Source organism: Micromys minutus (assembly GCF_963924665.1).
Source record: "Micromys minutus genome assembly, chromosome: 4".
NCBI classification, from domain to species: domain Eukaryota; kingdom Metazoa; phylum Chordata; class Mammalia; order Rodentia; family Muridae; genus Micromys; species Micromys minutus.
In genome coordinates this window covers 14,872,559-14,891,423 of record NC_137973.1, presented here as the reverse complement: position 1 = coordinate 14,891,423, position 18,865 = coordinate 14,872,559, and positions in this window count along the sequence as shown.

Here is an 18,865-nt window from a genome sequence, read left to right as displayed (position 1 = left end):
TCTCCCATGCTCATGGATTGGAAGGATCAACATTTTAAAAAAAGAGATGTGCAATTTCATCTGGAATAACAAAAGACCTAGAATACTAAAATCCATTCTCAACAAGAATACATCTGCGGGAATCACTATCCCTGACCTCAAGCTATATTTACAAGGAAATTGTGATGAAAACTGCATGGTACTGGTACAGAAATAGGCACCTGGATCCATGGAATATTATAGAAGATCCAGAAATGAGCCCTCATGTATATGGTCACTGGATTTTTGACAAAGTAGCTATAAACATTCAATGAAAAAGGACAGCCTATTCAACAAATGGTTTTGTTCCAACTGTCACTAAACATGCAGAAGAATGAAAATAGACCCTTTCTTATCTCCTTGTTAAAAGCTCAAGTGTAAGTGGATCAAAGATCTCCACATTAAACCAGGTACAAGGAAACTATTAAATGAGAATGTTGGGAAAACCTTAGAACTCATAGGACCAGGAGAAATTTTCCTTAACAGAACACCAATGGCTTGAGTTCTAAGGTCAAAGGCTTTCAATTGGGACTTAATGTGATTGCAAAGTTTCTGTAAGGCTAAAGACACTGTGAAGAAAACAAAACAGCAACCAACAGAGTGGGAAAAGATCTTTATCAACCCCAAATCAGATAGAGGCCTAATATCTAAGGTATACAAAGAACCCAAAAAGCTGGGCACCAGAGAAACAATCAAGCCTATTAAAAAATGGGGTACAGACTTAAATAACAAGTTCTCAATCGAGGAATATCCAATGGCTGCGAAACATCTAAGGAAGTGCTCAACATCCTTAACCATCAGGGAAATGCAAATCAAAACAATCCTAAGATTCCACCTCACAACAGTCAGATTGGCCAAGATCCAAAACTCAGATGACAGCAAATGCTGATGAGGCTGTGGAGAAAGAGGAACATTTCTCCACTGTTGATGTGGTTGTAAACTGATACAACCACTCTGGAAATCAGTCTGGCGGTTCCTCAGAAAAATGGACATGGAGACCCAGTTATTCCATTTCTGGGCATTTACCCTAGAGATACTCCAAAATACAACAAAGATACATGCACCACAATGTTCATTGTAGGTCTATTTATAATAGCCAGAAGCTGGAAGGACCCAGATGTCCTTCAGTAGATGAATAGATACAAAAATTCTGGTACATTTACACAATGGAGTACTACTCAACTATCAGAAACAATGGCTTAACGAAATTTTTAAGAAAATGGATGCATCTATAGAATATCATTCTGAGTGAGATAACCCAGTCACAAACGAACAGACATAATATGCAGTCACTGATGAGATACTAACCCCAGAAATCCATGAACACCCCAGAAACAACCCACAGACTGTGTGAAGATCAAGAAAAACAAAAGAATATATTTTAATTAAAATAGAGCTTTATCACATCCCTCTTTCCTCCCTACAACCCCTTCCAGTTTCTCTCCTATCCCCTCAAATTAATAGCTCCTTTTTCTATATTATTGTTACATATATACATATGTGTATGTATATGTAACCACAAATACGTAATTACAACCTTAAAAAATGTATTCGTATACCTTTATGCAAAAATGCTGAAAATTTGTACATTTATCTTTGTTCTTTAAAATAAAGTATTTCAATAAAAAATAGTTGAGTTTAAATGTCCCACAATTTCTGTATCAATTCCTCTGTTGAAGGTCATCTTGGTTCTTTGCAGCTTCTGGTTATTATAAATAATCTTGCTATGAACATGTTATAGCATGTGTCTTTGTTATATGCTGTAGCATTTTTTGGGTAATTTCCAGGAGCAAGTTAGATAAGTCTTCAGTTAGTACTATGTCCACTTTTCTGAACTACCACCAGACAGATCTCCAGAGTGACTGTACCAGCTTTAAATCCCATCAACAATGTAGGAGTGTTTCTCTTTCTCCACATCCTCCCCATCATATGCTGTCACCTGAGTTTTTATCTTAGCCATTCTGTCTGGTGTAAGGTGGAATCTCAGGGTTGTTTGGATTTGCATTTCCCTGATGACTACAAATAGTGAGCACTTCTTTAAGTGCTTCTTGACCATTCAATATTCCTCAGCTGAGAATTTTTTGTTTAGCTCTGTACCCCATTTTTAAATAGTATTATTTGATTCTCTGGAGTCTAACTTCTTGAGTTCTTTATATGAAGTGGATATTAACCCACTCTCAGATGTAGGATTTGTAAAGATCCTTTCCCAATCTATTGGTTGACATTTTCTCCTTTTAACAGTGTCCTTAGACTTACAGAAACTTTGCAATTTTATGAAGTGCCACTTGTCAATTCTTGATTTAAGAGCATAGCCATTGGTGTACTCTTCAGGAAAATTTTCCTTATGCCTATGTTTTATAAACATTTCTCCAATTTCTCTACAATTAGTTTCAGTGTGTTACAATAAATATTAAATGGATAGCTTAACCTTTTATTGTTCCCTATGGTCTCACTCTGCAGACACTGCTCTAGTGTGTAGCCAAGCACACAACTTGCAGTCCCCACACTAATTGGCGTTCCAGGCCACCTCTATTAACTCATAGGTGGTTCATTCTCCCAGACCTGCTGCTTCTGTCCCAATTGGATACCACCATCACAGCATGTTGATTTTACTCACTTCCCCATTTTGTGTTGTTGCTGAGCCTTAGACACACACATCTTAATTCTGTGGTGGGCTTTATTTGTTCTGCCACTGTACTCTTTGAACTCCATTAAATAATTACATCAAAAAACACACCAAACTACTCTGATGCAATAGGTATATTATAATTTGTCAGAATAGATAAGTCAAATGAACCTGTGTAATTCATTCACCACAAAGCATTCATAACAACCTTATATATGGAGAGGTATGCCGAGAGAAGCATACACACCAGCCTTCATCTATTTTCCTCCCATAATCTCCCCTCCTGTCTCCCTCTTCCTTTTTCCTAGTCCTCCCCCTTCTTCACTGTCCAATCATGTATCACCTTAATATCAACCTACTTCAATGTACCGGGTTTTATGTGGATGGATGATTTTGTGTGTTCTTGGATCAATTTTGCTAGTATTTTATTGAGTATTTTTGCATATATGTTCCTGAAGTAAAGTAGTTTGCAATTCTGTTTCATTGGTAAGTATTATATGTAGTTTGGGAGTCATTCTAACTATGGACTCAAAAATTAATTGCTCTATGTTTCTTCTGTTTCTATTTTGTAGAATATTTAAAGATTATCACCAATATCTCTTCCTTGAAAGTCTAATACAGCTCTATTCTAAATGTGTTTAAACATAAGCTGTTTTTGGTTGGGTGATTTTACCAACTCCTACTTCATTGTCAGTTACATATTTATTTAATCTTTATGGAATTTGATTTAACTCCATTAGGTGGTATCAAGAAATGTATCCATTTCTTTTAGATATTTTGACTTTGTAAAATACAGTTATTTGAAGTACAACACTATATTTTTTTATTTCCTTGGTGTATGTGCTTTTATCCCTCTTTTGTTATGGAATTTAGTTAGTTTGGCTATTTTTTTCTGTCTTTTAGTTAATTTGGATAAGGGTTTGTGTATCTTGTTGATTTTCTCAAAGAAACAAATCTTTGGTTCATCAATTATTCATATTGTTCTCTTTGTTTCTATTTTACTGATTATTTTATTGATTCCAGTCACATTTGATTAATTCCTGTGGTCTACTTCTCTTTGATGTGTTCGCTTCTTTTGTTCTAAAACTTTTATATGTGCTGTTAAGTTACTAGAATGAGATCTCTTCAATTTTTTAATTAATGAAGACATTTTGTGCTATGTACTTTCCTCTTACCTTACTTTTTCATTGTGTCTTGCACTTACTTTTATGTAACCCTAGTGAGTCTTTACTTTTTTTCTTGTCCTCTAATATAGGCATAATTCCCCAGTTCTTGTTAATTCTGCTATGATGATATTTTTTCACTGTGGCTTGGAATGTTTAAATGTCTAGGTGCTGACATCTGAATTGTTTTACTGGGTGCTTTATTTTCTGATTTCTAGTTTCTCTGTAGCTTTTTGGAAATTGTGATTGCTGCATATTGCCTGTTTTATTGATTGGTTATCTCATTGTTCATTGAGAAGACCTACTCTTGTTGAAGGCCTGTTAAGTGGGATAATGTGGCAAAAGAAAGGGTTCGGGATGTTATTTTTGATCTGTTGATGATAGGGTCAAGGAAGAAATTAAAACTGAAGAGAAAAAGACTGGGTAAGATAAATCTCAAGAGCAGTAGGAGGGATACAGATCTTTCTTCAGCCTATTTGTTGCTTTGAGAGGAGCTGCCCTTGTATTACTAGGTGTGTCTGCTGATGAAAATAGGGTCTGGAACAATAGAGTAAGTGGTTGTAGGGGGATAGGTTGGAAGGTGAAGGGTTGTGGGATCCACAGGTGATGTGGGTAGGGTTGAGAGAAGTTTGAAGCTGTTGTTCTCTAGTCGTGCTAAACATAAGATTGTGGCATTATCAATTGGAGGAAAGAGAGCAAGATGGTCCTAGGTAGCCTACTGGTGTTTTTGTCAGGCATAGTCAGTTAGCTGTGCTATCTGCTGAAGTTTTGGCTTGGTATACAGCAGTGAGTGAGATTTAGTGGGTTAGGAGAGGATGGTATAGGGGATCCATAGGACATGTAGGGAAGTATGTGGGCAGACTGAACCTGGTGTTCTGCTACAGGGCAAGGGATAAAACTAAAGAATTATGTGTAGGGGAACAGAGAGAGAGAGATAGTTCCTTTCTACATTTTAAATTATACCCCCCCCCTTACAGCTAAATGTAGCTACCACCCCTCATCAAATATTTCTCTTTACTATAATTGGAAACTAACATAAAAGATTATAATATGATGTAAGAAAAACTTGAATAGGTTATAGGGAGCCCAAACTCATAGGATATATCTAGATTATAGCTTCTGCAACTGTGCCTCAGGAAACATCAAGAAAAAAGAGAGGAAAAACACCAAGAAGATGGTTTTAAATTGCTGAGTAAAAAAAAAAAAAAAAAAACCCAAAATGATAACAAATGTCAAAACATGCTCATGAGGAAGTAGAGAAATTACATAAAGTCTCAGCCCTAACCAAAGAACTATAGGCAACTAATGGCTCCTGAAACAAAGAACTATAGGTTACTAATGTGTTTACGAAGAGGGAGAAATAGTCTCTTCCAAGGGTATGCATGACCCTGTGTTGGTTATCTGGATCAAAATGGTCACTTCTTGAACCATATGCATGTAAACAATAATTCTGTGTATGTGAGTGCATAAAACAATAATAATAAAAGCAAAGTGGTTATCAGTTTAAGATTTAAGAGGTATTGGAGAGATTGGAGGGAGGGTACATTGCGTTGAGAGGAAAGGCAAAGAGAAATTGATCTAATTCTACTTTAACTGAAGTCAAATAAAAAGTAACAGTGGCATCATAAAATTGATAATATCTCCAGAAAAGTAGAATTCTTGAACATATTTACTGTTTGGCATATATCTCATAATTGTCCTTATTTTCTTATTCTCATCACTTTGTTTCTGTATTTTTCTTATGTTCCATTTCATTCAAATTAACATCTCGAGTCATATGTCAAATATTTCTTGATAGACTGTATTTGGAATTTTGGGTTCTTCTGCATTAATAATATAGGATAAATAAGTGCTTATGAATAACATTAAGTAAAGGTTTAGAAAATTAAAAATGTGGTGCTTTACAGACTAGCTATTGTTTTTAACAAAAAGGTAAGGGTTAAAGTATTTTGAGTGGCAAAACTTTTTGAATCATTAAATTGAAATCAATGAAAATGAGCATGAAATAAATATTAATTTGTGCTATATGTAAATTAATATTGATCCTAAATCAAGTACTTGAATTCTTCTTTGCTTTGAAATGTTTATATTACTGCCATATAGATTTGTTTTAGAGACAAGGTTTCATGTTTCCCAGGCTAACCTGAATATAACTATGTAGCTAACAAATCACTTAGAACTTTGTTGAGTTTCTGATCATTCGGACTCTTGAGAAGTGGTATCACAGTGTGCATACAATCCAGGTTTGATTATGTAGTGCTAGAATTATGCCCAGGGTTCTCATATTGCTTGCAATGACTTTATTATTTAAATTACTTTTCTAGCCCTAGGAAGATAGGTTTTTTGAACTCTATATTTAAACAACCTTTCATAAGGAAATAATTTTAGAAGCACATTGGGCAATGACTGTTTTAATATATTGCAAGGTTCAGTTACTCTGTCTTACTTCTCTCTCTCTCTCTCTCTCTCTCTCTCTCTCTCTCTCTCTCTCTCTCTCTCTCTCTCTCTCTCTCTCTCTCTGACTTCCTGGCTCTCACATTCTGTATTTCTGTGCCTTCGTGTCTATGTCTCCCTGTCTTTCTTTCTTGACTCTATCTCTCACTCTTTCTCTTTCTGTCTCTCTCATTCTCTCTCTCATATTTCTTCTTGCTGTCTGCTTTTATTCATAGAATTCATTAATTTATGCTTCTTATTCCTCTTTGAAAATTTCATCTACTCTGACTCTCTTGTAAGTTTTATAGTTCATACTTTTTCATTTCCTTATTAATATGTCTTCTCAATTCTACATCCACCCCCTTTTTACAGTATTTTATTATGATCTTAGAACAAGAATTTAACACAGCTTTTCAGGAATATTCCCAAATATTAATGGATAGCTTAAGTTCTTAACTTTTACTTCATCATCTGCTGACAAAGGAAGGAATAAATTATTTTTTATTAAAATATTGAGTAATCCAGATACAAGTACAGCTAAATTTAGCATCCTGTCTTTACATATTTGTCTCATATTAGCAATTCAATTTAGCTCTTATGCCTTGCAAAATTAAATTTACTTATCCATAGAAAACAAAATAATGAAATATTTTGTATAATATAAATTCATACAAATTCTTTTGACAAACAGAAAAACTGTGTGACAGCAAGGTTATACCACTTGAACTCCAACTTGGCAAGTACACAGCAGTAAACCAAAACCCACTAGTGGCTGTCAAGCAACATTTAACACTGGGATTTTGTCCTACTAATTAACAAAAATAACTCAATTTTCTATTTCATCATTTAGCTGCTGCCCACTGATTTTTTTTGTACTCCATGACTTTGTTAAAAATTTCTCTGACATAATATTTTCATTGTATCAAAATAGTTTTTTGTTAACTGAGAACATTTGTATCCAAAGTCATTTGACAATAATTGATAGTATTATTGATAACAATGATTTCCCTAAAAATACATTTTATTAGTATCTATGCTTTCCAAATATGTTATATACTTTAAGAAAGTTCTGTTTTTTTTTTCAAAATTATTTAAAAAAATCAGAGATACATGTGCATATTTTTAAAAGCATGTTGGCACAAAACTATATAAATATATTTTTTCAGTAATTGACTTTTTTAAAGGTGTGATATTATGCATTGAAATCTTACTAGTAATAATTAACATAAAGTACATGTAAAACAAAAATGAAACGTGGAAGTAGTCAAAGTTTTCTTTGTGTATAAAGATAAAACATAATGAATATTAAATACTAAAAATTTCTACAAGGCTAGCTTCTTAGATCTTCTGTTATTAATGATATAAGATCTAGGTGAACCCTACTCTGAGTGGGTGCTATACATTTATTGTTTTATTTTAAGAAGAACTGTGGATTCCAATTTTGATCTTTTTTTTTTTAAGCTTCATATGGTCTGTGAGTTGTTTCTTAGGTTTTCAGAGATTTCTGGGGCTAGTATTCAATTATCAGTGACTGCATATTGTATCTATTCTTTTGTAAATGTGTTACCTCACTTAGAATGATATTCTCTAGATACAAGTATTTTTCTAGGAATTTCATTAAGTCATTTTCTCTAGTAGCTGAGTAGTACTCCATTGTATAAATGTACCACAATTTCTGTATCCATTCATCTACTGAAGTACATCTGGGTTCTTTCCAGCTTCTGGATACTATAAATAAGGCTGCTAAGAACATGGTGGAGTATGTGTTTTTATTGTATGTTGGAGCGTTTTTGAGGTATATGCCCAGAAGTGGAATAACTGTATCTTCACGTAGTACTATTTCCAATTTTCTGAGGAACCACCAAACTGATTTCTAAAGTACTAGCTTACAACCCCACCAACAGTGGAGGAGTATTCCTCCTCCTCTGAATCCTTGCCAGTATCTGCTATCATCTGAGTATTTGCTCTTAGTCATTCTGACTGGTGTGAAGTGGAATCTCAGGGTTGTTTTGATTTGCATCTCTCTGATGACTAGGGATGTTGAGCATTTCCTTAAGTTCTTCTCAGCCATTTGATATTTCTCAATTGAGAAATCTTTGTTTATCTCTGTACTGCATTTTTAAATAGGATTGTTTGATTCTCTGAAGTCTAACTACTTGAGGTCTTTGTATATATTGGATATTAGATCTCTATCAGATGTGGGATTGGTAAAGATCTTTTCACATTCTGTTGGCTGCCATTTTGTTTTCTTGAGAGTGACCTTAACCTTACAGAAACTTTGCAATTTAATGAGGTCTCATTTATCGATTCTTGATCTTAGAACACAAATACCATTGTCTGACCCTAACTAATCAAGTGAGGGACCTGTAGGACAAGAACTTAAAATCTCTGAAGAAAAAATATTGAAGATGATCTCAGAAGATGAAAAGATCTCTCATGCACATAGATTGGAAAGATCAACATTTTAAAAATTACCATCATACCAAAACCAATCTATAGAATCAATGCAACCATCAAAATTCTAACTCAATTCTTCATAGAGTTGGAAACAGAAATTTGCAAACTCATCTGGAAAAGGAAACAGACTAGCAAAATTTATTCTCAACAACAAAAAAATTTCTGCAGGAAACACTTTCTCTGACATCTAGCTATATTACAAAGCAATTGTATTAAAAACCACATGGTGAAGGTACAGAGATAGGCAGGTAGGTCAATGAAACAGAATAGAAGATCCAGAAATGAACTCTCACACTTATCGTCACTTGAATTTTGACAAAGAAGCTAAAAACATTAAATGGAGAAAGGACAGCCTCTTCAACAAATGGTGTTGGTTCTACTGTCAGTCAGTATTCAGAAGAATGCAAATCTATCCTTTTTTATCATCTTGCACAAAGCTCAAGGTCAAGTGGATCAAAATTATCCACATAAAACCATGTATACTGAAATGAATAGAAGAAAAAGTGGAGAAAACTTTAGAACACATAGGCACAGGAAAAAAAATTGAACAGAATTTCATCTATAATAACAATATCATTTGTCCAACAAGTGAGTATGTTTCTTCTAAAATGACTACATATGATTGCACTCACATATAATAAAGATTATAGAATTGACACAGTTAAATAAAATATAAATACGAAATATACACCCATAAAAATAGACAGTAAAGATGTAAAGTAATCATTTACAGTTCACAGATGTCTGTTACAGATTAGAGCCAGTCGTACTTCCAGAAGAAATATTTCCCAACAATTGACAACCTAAAACAACCAAGTTTTCTTTTCTTCACTTAGAAACTTTCATCCTCAGGACCAGGGAAGCAGCTGAAAGGGAGATTGCTTTACAAGAATACTTAAAGGCTGAGACTTACCCTTACAAGGGAAAACTAAGACAGGAAGGAAGAGAAAAGAGAAAGTTCTGTCAGTATTGAAAAGTAAACATGACTATTTTAAAGCATCTTCATTGCTACACTTACTCCTAAATTGCTGTGCTCATAATTTACTTGAATCTGTTCTGATTCATATATGTCCAAATCACTGATGTGCATCCTGCTATGACAACTGTGAGTAACTTAAAGCTAAAGTAATTATCTACAATCAGAGATGTAGGATGTTTTTCATATGCAGTGTGATAGTAAACATGGCAACGACCTACAGAAAAAGTCTCATTTTTAATCAATGGTCACTTATGTACATTGCCAGAAATCACATGAGGTAATGAGGAGATTAGGAGCTTAAATGAAAAATGCATGGCAAACCATAGACAAACCAGTAAGAGGGTGGTAACATGAACTATAATTTGTGAACTATTATGACTAAAGATAAAATGGCAAGTGCTTTCTATCCTTTTCTTTTACAGTAAAATATTTTTCACCAATATTATCACAGGCACTGAGGAGAACAATTAATAGACAGGAAAGAGTAAACCTGAATATCCTCTGTAAGTCAAAAGAGACCATCAACAGGACAGAACAGCTGTATACAAAATGAATTATTTCTTCACTAACTCGATATCTAATAGAGATCTAGTACCCAAAATATAACATTATCTTAAAAAACAAGACAGCAAAGAAACAAACAGGCCAGTTAAAAATGGTTAACAGATTGAAACAGAGAATTCTCAATATAGGAATCTCAAAGATTGGGACAAACATAAAGAAATGTTCATTCTTAGTCATCATGGAAATTACTTTGAGATTCCATACATACCCTTTCCACAGTGACTAAGTTAAATAACAGAAGTGATAGATAATACTAGCATGTTATGGAGAAATTGGAACATGACTTATCTATTGCTGGTAGTAATGCAAATTTGCACAGTAACTATGGAAATCAATATGTCAGTTTCTGAATATTTGGGAGTCAATCAAATTCACAATTCATGCAGACTACTTTTGGACATATATCCAAAGAATTTTTTATTTTACCATTCAGACACTTTCTTAAATATATTCATAGCAGCTTTATTCATAATTGACAGGAACTGGAAAAACCTAGATGTCTCTCAACTGATAAATGGATACAGAAAATATGGCATATTTTCATAATGAATTATTTCTCAGCTATTAAAGTTATGACATCCTGAAATATGCTAACATATATATGGAACTGAGAAAACCATCATCTTGAGTAAGATAACCAAAGTAAATAAAAAATGTAAATATTGTGTGTATTCACTTATGAGTGGATATTAGCTCTAAAGTGAGGGATAACAGTGTTACCATCTACAAACTCAGAAAGGCTAAGCAACAAGAAAGGCTCCCATCTCCCTGAAAGGGTAAATAGAATAGATTTAGCAGGTGTAATGAGGACTGGTTGGTATGGGAATAAGGGTGATCAGTTGGAGAACATGAAATGGAAACAATATGTAGAGAGGACTGGTGGCATTGTGGGCATTTTGTTGAAAGCTAGTGCACAGAAAACCTCTTGGGACACAAATGCAGCCTCAAACCCATCAACCTGCAGTCTCACCTGCCTGCAAGATGTGCTGCAGCAATGGGAACACACACACACACACACACACACACACACACACACACACAAATACAAAAACAGAAACAAAAGCAAAAACCATGTGGCATTAGCCAACCAATGATTTTTCTATTTAGTTCCTGATGCCCATACTTTATACTCTCTGGAAGACTGTCAACTGAAGACTGGATGTTCCAGAAACCTAGGGTAGAATCAAATACACTTCGCAAAAAAAAAAAAAAAAAAAAAAAAAAAAAAAAAAAAAAAAATCAGTGAAACAAAATGATTCCTAATGGTGCTGTGCTATACTCATTGAATCAGTGTCTAGTCAAGTAGACATCAGAGGAGATCTTTTTTTTAGCCAACTAGAGTAAATGCAGAGACCCACAGCCAAACATTAGCTGGAGAGATCGCTGAGAATGTAAGTCATGACCATTTTATAGAGTTCTAGAAAGGACATGAAGAATGAGAGGAGAAATTTTGGGAGCCAAAGTAGTTAAGGACACAGGCCCAGTAATTCACTAAGCATGATTCAAGGGGGGTCATAGATACTGGAACTCAAATAGAGAAGCTTAAATGGGTCAGCACTAGTAGGTCTTATGCATATATTTTATGGTTATAGGCTTGGTATTTATTGGTAGGGTGGAATCCTAAAAGTGAAAGTGGGTGTATTTCTCTCATTTGCCTGCTTTTAGGACCCTTTCCCCTACTGGATCACCTTTGGCAAGACTTGATGTGAGTACTGGTGTCTACTTTTGCTTTATCTTGTAATGCTGTGTTTGTGTGATTTTCCTTAAAGGCCTGATTTTTTTTCTATAATGAGAAGAGTGAAAGTAGGGTTAAATTAGATGGGTGCATAATCAAAATAAAAAAGAAATCACCAAATAACAGAGAAGACATTCCCCAACTGTGGAGATCGGGTGTGGAGGCAGTCCCAAGATGATGCTTGGGACTCCGGCCTAGTCGTGTGACTAGCACCTGACTTCCTCCTCTCCCCCCACCCCTGCCAGAGATTAGCCACTCCCACCGTGTGAGCTGCACAGGTGCACCCATCAGATAAGGTAATAAGACTGAACTTGGGGGCGGGGGAGGGGGAAGAGAAAGAGAAACTGAAAGGGAAACAGAAACAGAAAGAGAAAGAGAGACAGAAAGGGACACAGAAAGATTTTCATGGGCATGGTGTAAGGTTTCTGAATAAACCGCTTTGAGAAGAACGCTGTGTCTTCTCTCCTTTTCTGCTAGTCGGAGACGGTAGCCACACTCAACTAGACAGCTTGGCTTACATCTAATTTAACCATTAGCCAAAGAGGTCCTGTCAGAACCCTGTAAAGAAGCCAAGATAGTGCCAAGGTTATTGGTTTCTCTCAACATATTAATGTAAAGTTCCATTGTTTAAAAATAAAACTAAACAAGGCAAAACATCTGCATAATTCATTGAACTTTAAGAAGTTGATTTGGTACCTTTGTAAAGCCTCCACCCTTACTTACTAGTACTGAAAGATACTCTGCATACTACTGGAGGTAAGGTGTAAATGCCAACCCAGTCATAAGCCCTCTGATCTCCAATGGTAACTTGCCTGTAAGATATGCTGATGTAATTATGCTCCAAAAGTTGTACTAGTAACCATCCCCAATCTGATCATGTTAAGGCCCATTCCATGAGGTGAAAACATGCTCAACACTGTTCAGATGCTATAGAAACTGAGACAAGATAGGCCATGAACCTAAGGTATTTAAAATAATATTATTTTCTTCAAGCAACATATTATTAAGGTATCATAACACTATTTCTTTATACTCATATAACTTTGTCTTTTACAGCCATCACCAGAGAAGCTTCCTCCTTCAGTAGATGGGAATGATATGGAGACTAGCAAATGGAAAATATTTTGAAAGTGAGAGACCTTGAAACACTCAAAGAAAATGAGATGTTGTCATCAAATTCCTATCCTCAATTACCAGAAAAGTCTTGAGAAGAGGTGGCAGAAATATTCTAAGAGTCAATGAGGATGGAACACACCAAGAAAATTAGACCTTACAGATGCAATAGGACTGTGGCACATATGAATTCCCAGAGAATATGACATATGTTTACATCCAGCAGAGGCCTAAGCCAGATAAGGCCCCTGCTTTAAAAGATGAAGTAAACACAAGTCCCTATTCCAAAATCATAAGCTGTCTCCAACTGAAAACCAATCACCAAAGAAATTCAATTTATACCTAATAATTTCTGGATATACAAACAATAATGGAGGACAGACTCCAGACCCAGTAGTAGATGACCAACAAAAAAAAATTTGGTATTTTAGAGGGGGAATGTTGCTTTTGTTTATTAATTCTTTGTTTGAGCATCCTTCCTTCCTTCCTTCCTTCCTTTCTTCCTTCCTTCCTTCGTTTCTTTCTTTCTTTCGTTCTTTCTTTCTCTCTTTCTTTCTGTCTGTCTTTCCTTACTCACTTTTCCTACCTTTTAATTTACAAGTCTTTAGTTTACATACTGTGCTTTTCTTATTTTGAGATTTTGTGGAATGTGTGTGTGTGTTTGTGTGTGTGTGTGTGTGTGTGTGTGTATGTGTTGTAGAATTTTTGCTTCTATAGTTTTCTATTTGATCATTTTGTAATCTTCTAATTTGTTTTATTTTCTTATTTTTCAATAAATGATTTCTGCTTGTTTTTTTATCCCAGAAAATAGAGAATGGTATAGATTTTGGAGAATTGTCAGGAGGAGAGGATATGAGACAAGTTGAAAAGGGAAACAAACCATAATATAGTGTATGTAAAATTTATTTTTTTAATATTTTATTAAATATACTCCACAGTCTCATTTCATATCTTATCACCTTCCCACAATCCCATCCCCCTACCACCTCACATTGCCTCTATGAATGTTCTCCCTCTCCAAACACCCCTCTCCCATCTGAACATATTGGTGTTTCCCTAAACTAAGTAAATGAGCCTTCATGGACGAAAGGCTTCTCCTCCCATTGATGCCAGAGAATGTTATCCTCTGCTGCATATATACCTGGGACCATGGGTTTCTACATAGGTGGTGGTTTAATCCCTCAGGGCTGTGGTGGGTTTGATTAGTTGATAATTTTGTTTTCCTATGAGGTTGCAGACCCAGTCAGCTTTTTTAATCCTTTATTCTCCTTTAGTTCCTTCATTGGGGTCCTTATGTTAAATCAGATGGTTAGGTGCAAACATCCTCCTCTGTACTTTATAGTTTTGGAAGAGCCTCTCAGGAGGCATCCATATCTTGTTCCAGATAGTACATACTACTTGGCATTGGCAATAGTGCTTGGTTTTAGTGGCTGCATATAGGGTAGATCCCCTGGAAAGACAGTCTCTGGATGATGTTTTTTCCAAATCTTGCTCCTCTATTTGTCCCTTTATTTCCTCCCATGAGTGTTTTGTTCTCTCTTCTAAGTAGGACAGAGGCATCCACCTCTGGCTTTCTTTCTCTTCAAGCTTCATAAGTTATGTGAGTTGTTATTTGAGTATTCAAACTTTTTGTGTTAGTATCAGTTTATAAGTGAGTACGTTCCATGGGTGTTCTTTTTTGACTAGGTTACCTCACTCAAGATGATAGCTACAGGCTCCATCCATTTGCCTAAGAATTTCATGAGCTCATTGTTTCTAATAGCTGAGTAGTATTTCATTGTGTAAATATACCACAAATTCTGTATCCATTCTTCTGTTTAAGGACAATTGGGTTATTTCCAGTTTCTGGAATAATAATTTAATAATAATAATAATTAATAAATAAATTATTTATTATAAATAAAGCTGCTATGAATATGGTTGTGCATGAGTTCTTGTTAAATAATGGAGATTGTTTTGGGTTTATGCTCATCAGTGGGATAGCTATGTCCAATTTTCTGAGGAATCACCAGAAGGATTTCCAGAAAGTTTGTACAAGTTTAAAATTCCACCAACAGTGTAGAATTGATTTCTTTCTCCACATTCTTGCCAGGATCTGCTGTCACCTGAGTTTCTGATCTTAGCCATTCTGCTGGTGTGAGGTTTTTATTTCCACTTCTCTGATGACTAAGGATGTTGAACATTTATTTACATGCTTCTCAGCCATTCAATATTCCTCAGTTGAGAATTCTCTGTTTTGTGCCTTATTTTTAATAGGATTATTTGACTCTTTAGAGTCTAAATTCTTGAGTTCTTTGTATATACTAGACAATAGCCCTCTGTCACATGTAGGATTGGAAAAGATCTTTTCCCAGTCTGTTGTTTGTTAGTCTGTTAGTTTGTCTTTTTGTCAGTGTCCTTTTTTTAACAGAAGTTTTGCAATTACATAAGGTCCCATTTGTTTATTCTTGATCTTAGAGCATAAGCCATTGGTGTTCTGTTCAGGAAATTTTCCACTGTGCCTATGTGTTCTAAGATTTTCCCCATTTTCTGTTCTTTTAGTTTCAGTGTATGTGGTTTTATGTAGAAGTCTTTCTTCCACTTAGACTAGAGTTTTGTACAAGAAGATAAGAAAAGGGTCTATTTTCATTCTTCTCCATGCTGACTGCCAGATGAACCAGCACCATTTGTTGAAGAGGCAAAACTTTCTTCATTGAATATATTTAGCTCCTTTGTCAAAGATCAAGTAACCACACTTCTGGGCGTTCATTTTTTGCAGCTTTGATTCTATAGCATTGAACTACCTGCCTGTTTCTGTACCAATCCCATGCAGTTTTTATCCTGATTGATCTGCAATACCGCCTGAGGTCAGGGATGGTGATACCTCCAGAATTTTTTATATTGCTGAGAATAGATTTTGGTATCTTGGGTTTTTTATTATTCCAAATAAATTTGCAATTTTTTTTTCCAACTCTATGAAGAATTGAGTTGGAATTATGATGGGGATTGCACTGAATCTGTAGATTGCCTTAATCAAGATGGTCATTTTTACTTTGTTGATCTTTACAAATCCATGAGCATAGAAGATCTTTTCATCTTCTAATACCTTCAATTTCCTTCTGATTTAAATTTTGTCCCTTGCTTAGTTTGGGTCACACCAAGGTATTTAGACTGGGTGTCTGGTCCCTTCCTTATCTTTTCTGATTACTTTTAGTTGAAAATCAATTTTATTCAATATTAGGATGGCTACTGCAACTTTTTTTTGGGGGGACCTATTGCTTGGAATGTTTTTTTTTTTCAACCTTTTACTCTAAAGTAGTGCTTGTCTTTGTTGCTGAGATGAGTTTCCTGTATGCAGGAAAATGTTGTATCCTCTTTATGTATCTATTCTGATAGTCTATGTCTTTTTGTTAGAGAACTGAGTCTATGGATGTTAAGGTTATTAACAAATATTGATTGTTGTTTACTGCTATGTTAGTTGTTACAGGTAGATATATGGTTTTGTGTTTTTCTTTTTATGTGTTTATTGCAAGAGTATTAGTTTCTTAATTTTCCTAGGGCAATTGTATAGTTTTTGAAATATTTTCTTTGTAGGGCTGGATTGGTAGACAGATTATTGTGTAAATTTGTGTTTTACCCAGAATACCATGGTTTCTCCATTTATGGTGATTGAGAGGTTTTTTTAGATATAGTTACCTGGGCTGGAGCTTGTGTTCCCTTAGGGTCTGTATGATTGTCAGTCCAGGAACTTCTAGAATCTTTCATATACTCTGTTAAAAAGTCCGGTGTAATTCTGATTAGTCTGCCTTTATTTGTTACCTGTCCCTTTTCTCTTACTGCTTTTATTATTCTTTCTTTGTTTTGTGCAATTGTTATTTTGACTATTATGTGTTGGGAAGAATTTTTTTTCTGGTCTAGTCTATTTGGGGTTCTGTAGGCTTCTTGTATGTTAATGGTCATCTCTTATTTTTAGGCTAGGCACATTTTCTTCTATAATTTTGTTGAAGATATTTACTATGCCTTTTAGTTGATATTCTTTGCCCTGTTCTGTACTTAAAAGCATTAGATTTGGTCTTTTCATTGTATCCTGGATTTCTTCGATGTTTTGGGCTAGAATCTTTTTAAGTTTTGCATTTTCTCTGACTGTTGTGCCAATGGTTTCTAGGGTATCTTCTGCCCCTGAGTTTCTCTCCTTTATCTTTTGCATCCTGTTGGTGATGCAGTCAAGGACATCTATGACTCCCGGTGTCTTTCCTACATTTTCCAACTTCAGAGTTGTCTTCTTTAGTGATCACTTAATTGTTCCTATTCCTGTTTTCAATTCCATCACCTGGATGTTTGTGCTTTCCTGTCGTTCTTTACGAGTTCTTTGTTTCTTTGTTTTTTTTTTGTTTTGTTTTGTTTTGTTTTTGTTTGTTATTTTTGTTTCCTCTTAAGGTCTTCATCTTGTTTGTGTGTATTCTCTTGGTTTTCTGTACTTTTTAAAATGTGCTATTTATGTGCTTCTCAAAGATCTACACCATCATTATTGAAGTATAATTTTGAGTCTAAATCTTGCTTTTCTGGTGAGTTGGGATATCCACTATTTGGGGTGGTGGGAAAACTGTGTTCTGATGTTGCCAGGTTGCCTTAGTTTCCATTTTTTAGAGTCTAGTGCTTACCTTTTGCCATCTTCACATATGTGATGCTATGTCATTTTGTTGTCTTTTACTGGAACTTGTCTCTTGTGGGTCTATTTCCTGTGGTCTCCAAAGAGAGCTTGTTTCTGGGTGTTCCTCTCTCAGTTTAATCTGTGAGATCCAATGGAAGGGCCCATTGCTTATATTCCTGGGTCAATTCTGACCCTGTCCAGGAACTGTGCATTCCCAGGCAGTACCACTACTTGTATTGAGAGAGTTCTGGGCTGTCCCTCCTGGGGTGCACATTGGATAAAAAAAGTTGACTCACCCTTCCACTTAGGATTAAGAGTACTCCTACAGCTCTTCCAAGCTTCCTGTGACTTATGGGTGGGCAGTCTCCTAGTCCCAACGAATTTGGGCCTGGGATAGCCTTTGAATGATAATTTTGATGTGTTCTTGGATTCAGTTTGCAATGATTTTATTGAGTATTTTTACATCAATTTTGTGATGAAAATTGTCCTAAAGTTCTCTTTCCTTGGAGGGTCTTTGTGTGGTTTAGGAAGGAGCATAATTGTGGCTTTGAGGAATAAATTGCCTAGTAGTTCCTCTGTTTCTATTTTGTGGAATAGTTTGGAAAGTATTAGTATTAGGTCTTCTATAAAGGTCTGATAGAATTCTGCACTAAACTCATTAGGTTCTGGGCTTTTTTGGTTGAGAGGCTTTTGACGACAACTTCTATTAATTTGGTGGTTTGGGGCCTGTTAAGATGGTTTATCTGATCCTGATTTAACCTTGGTACCTGGTATCCATATAGAATTTGTTTCTTTCTTCTAGATTTTCCAGTTTTGTTGAGTATAAGCTTTGTAGTAGAATCTGATTATTTGTTGAATTTTCTTATTTTTTTGTTATGTCCCCCATTTTATTTCTAATTTTGTTAACATGGATAGTCTCTCTGTGCCCTCTAGTTAATGTGGCTAGGAGTTTAGCAGTCTTGTTAATGTTCTCAGAGAATCTCACTAGGTTTTTTATTATTTGTCCAGTTGAGTTTTTTTTGTTTGTTTTTTTGTTTGTTTGTTCCAGCTCAGATTTTAATTATTTCCTGCTATCTACTTCTCTTGGATGTATCTGCTTCTTTTTATTTAGAGCTTTCATTTCTGATTTCAAGCTGTTAGTACGTGT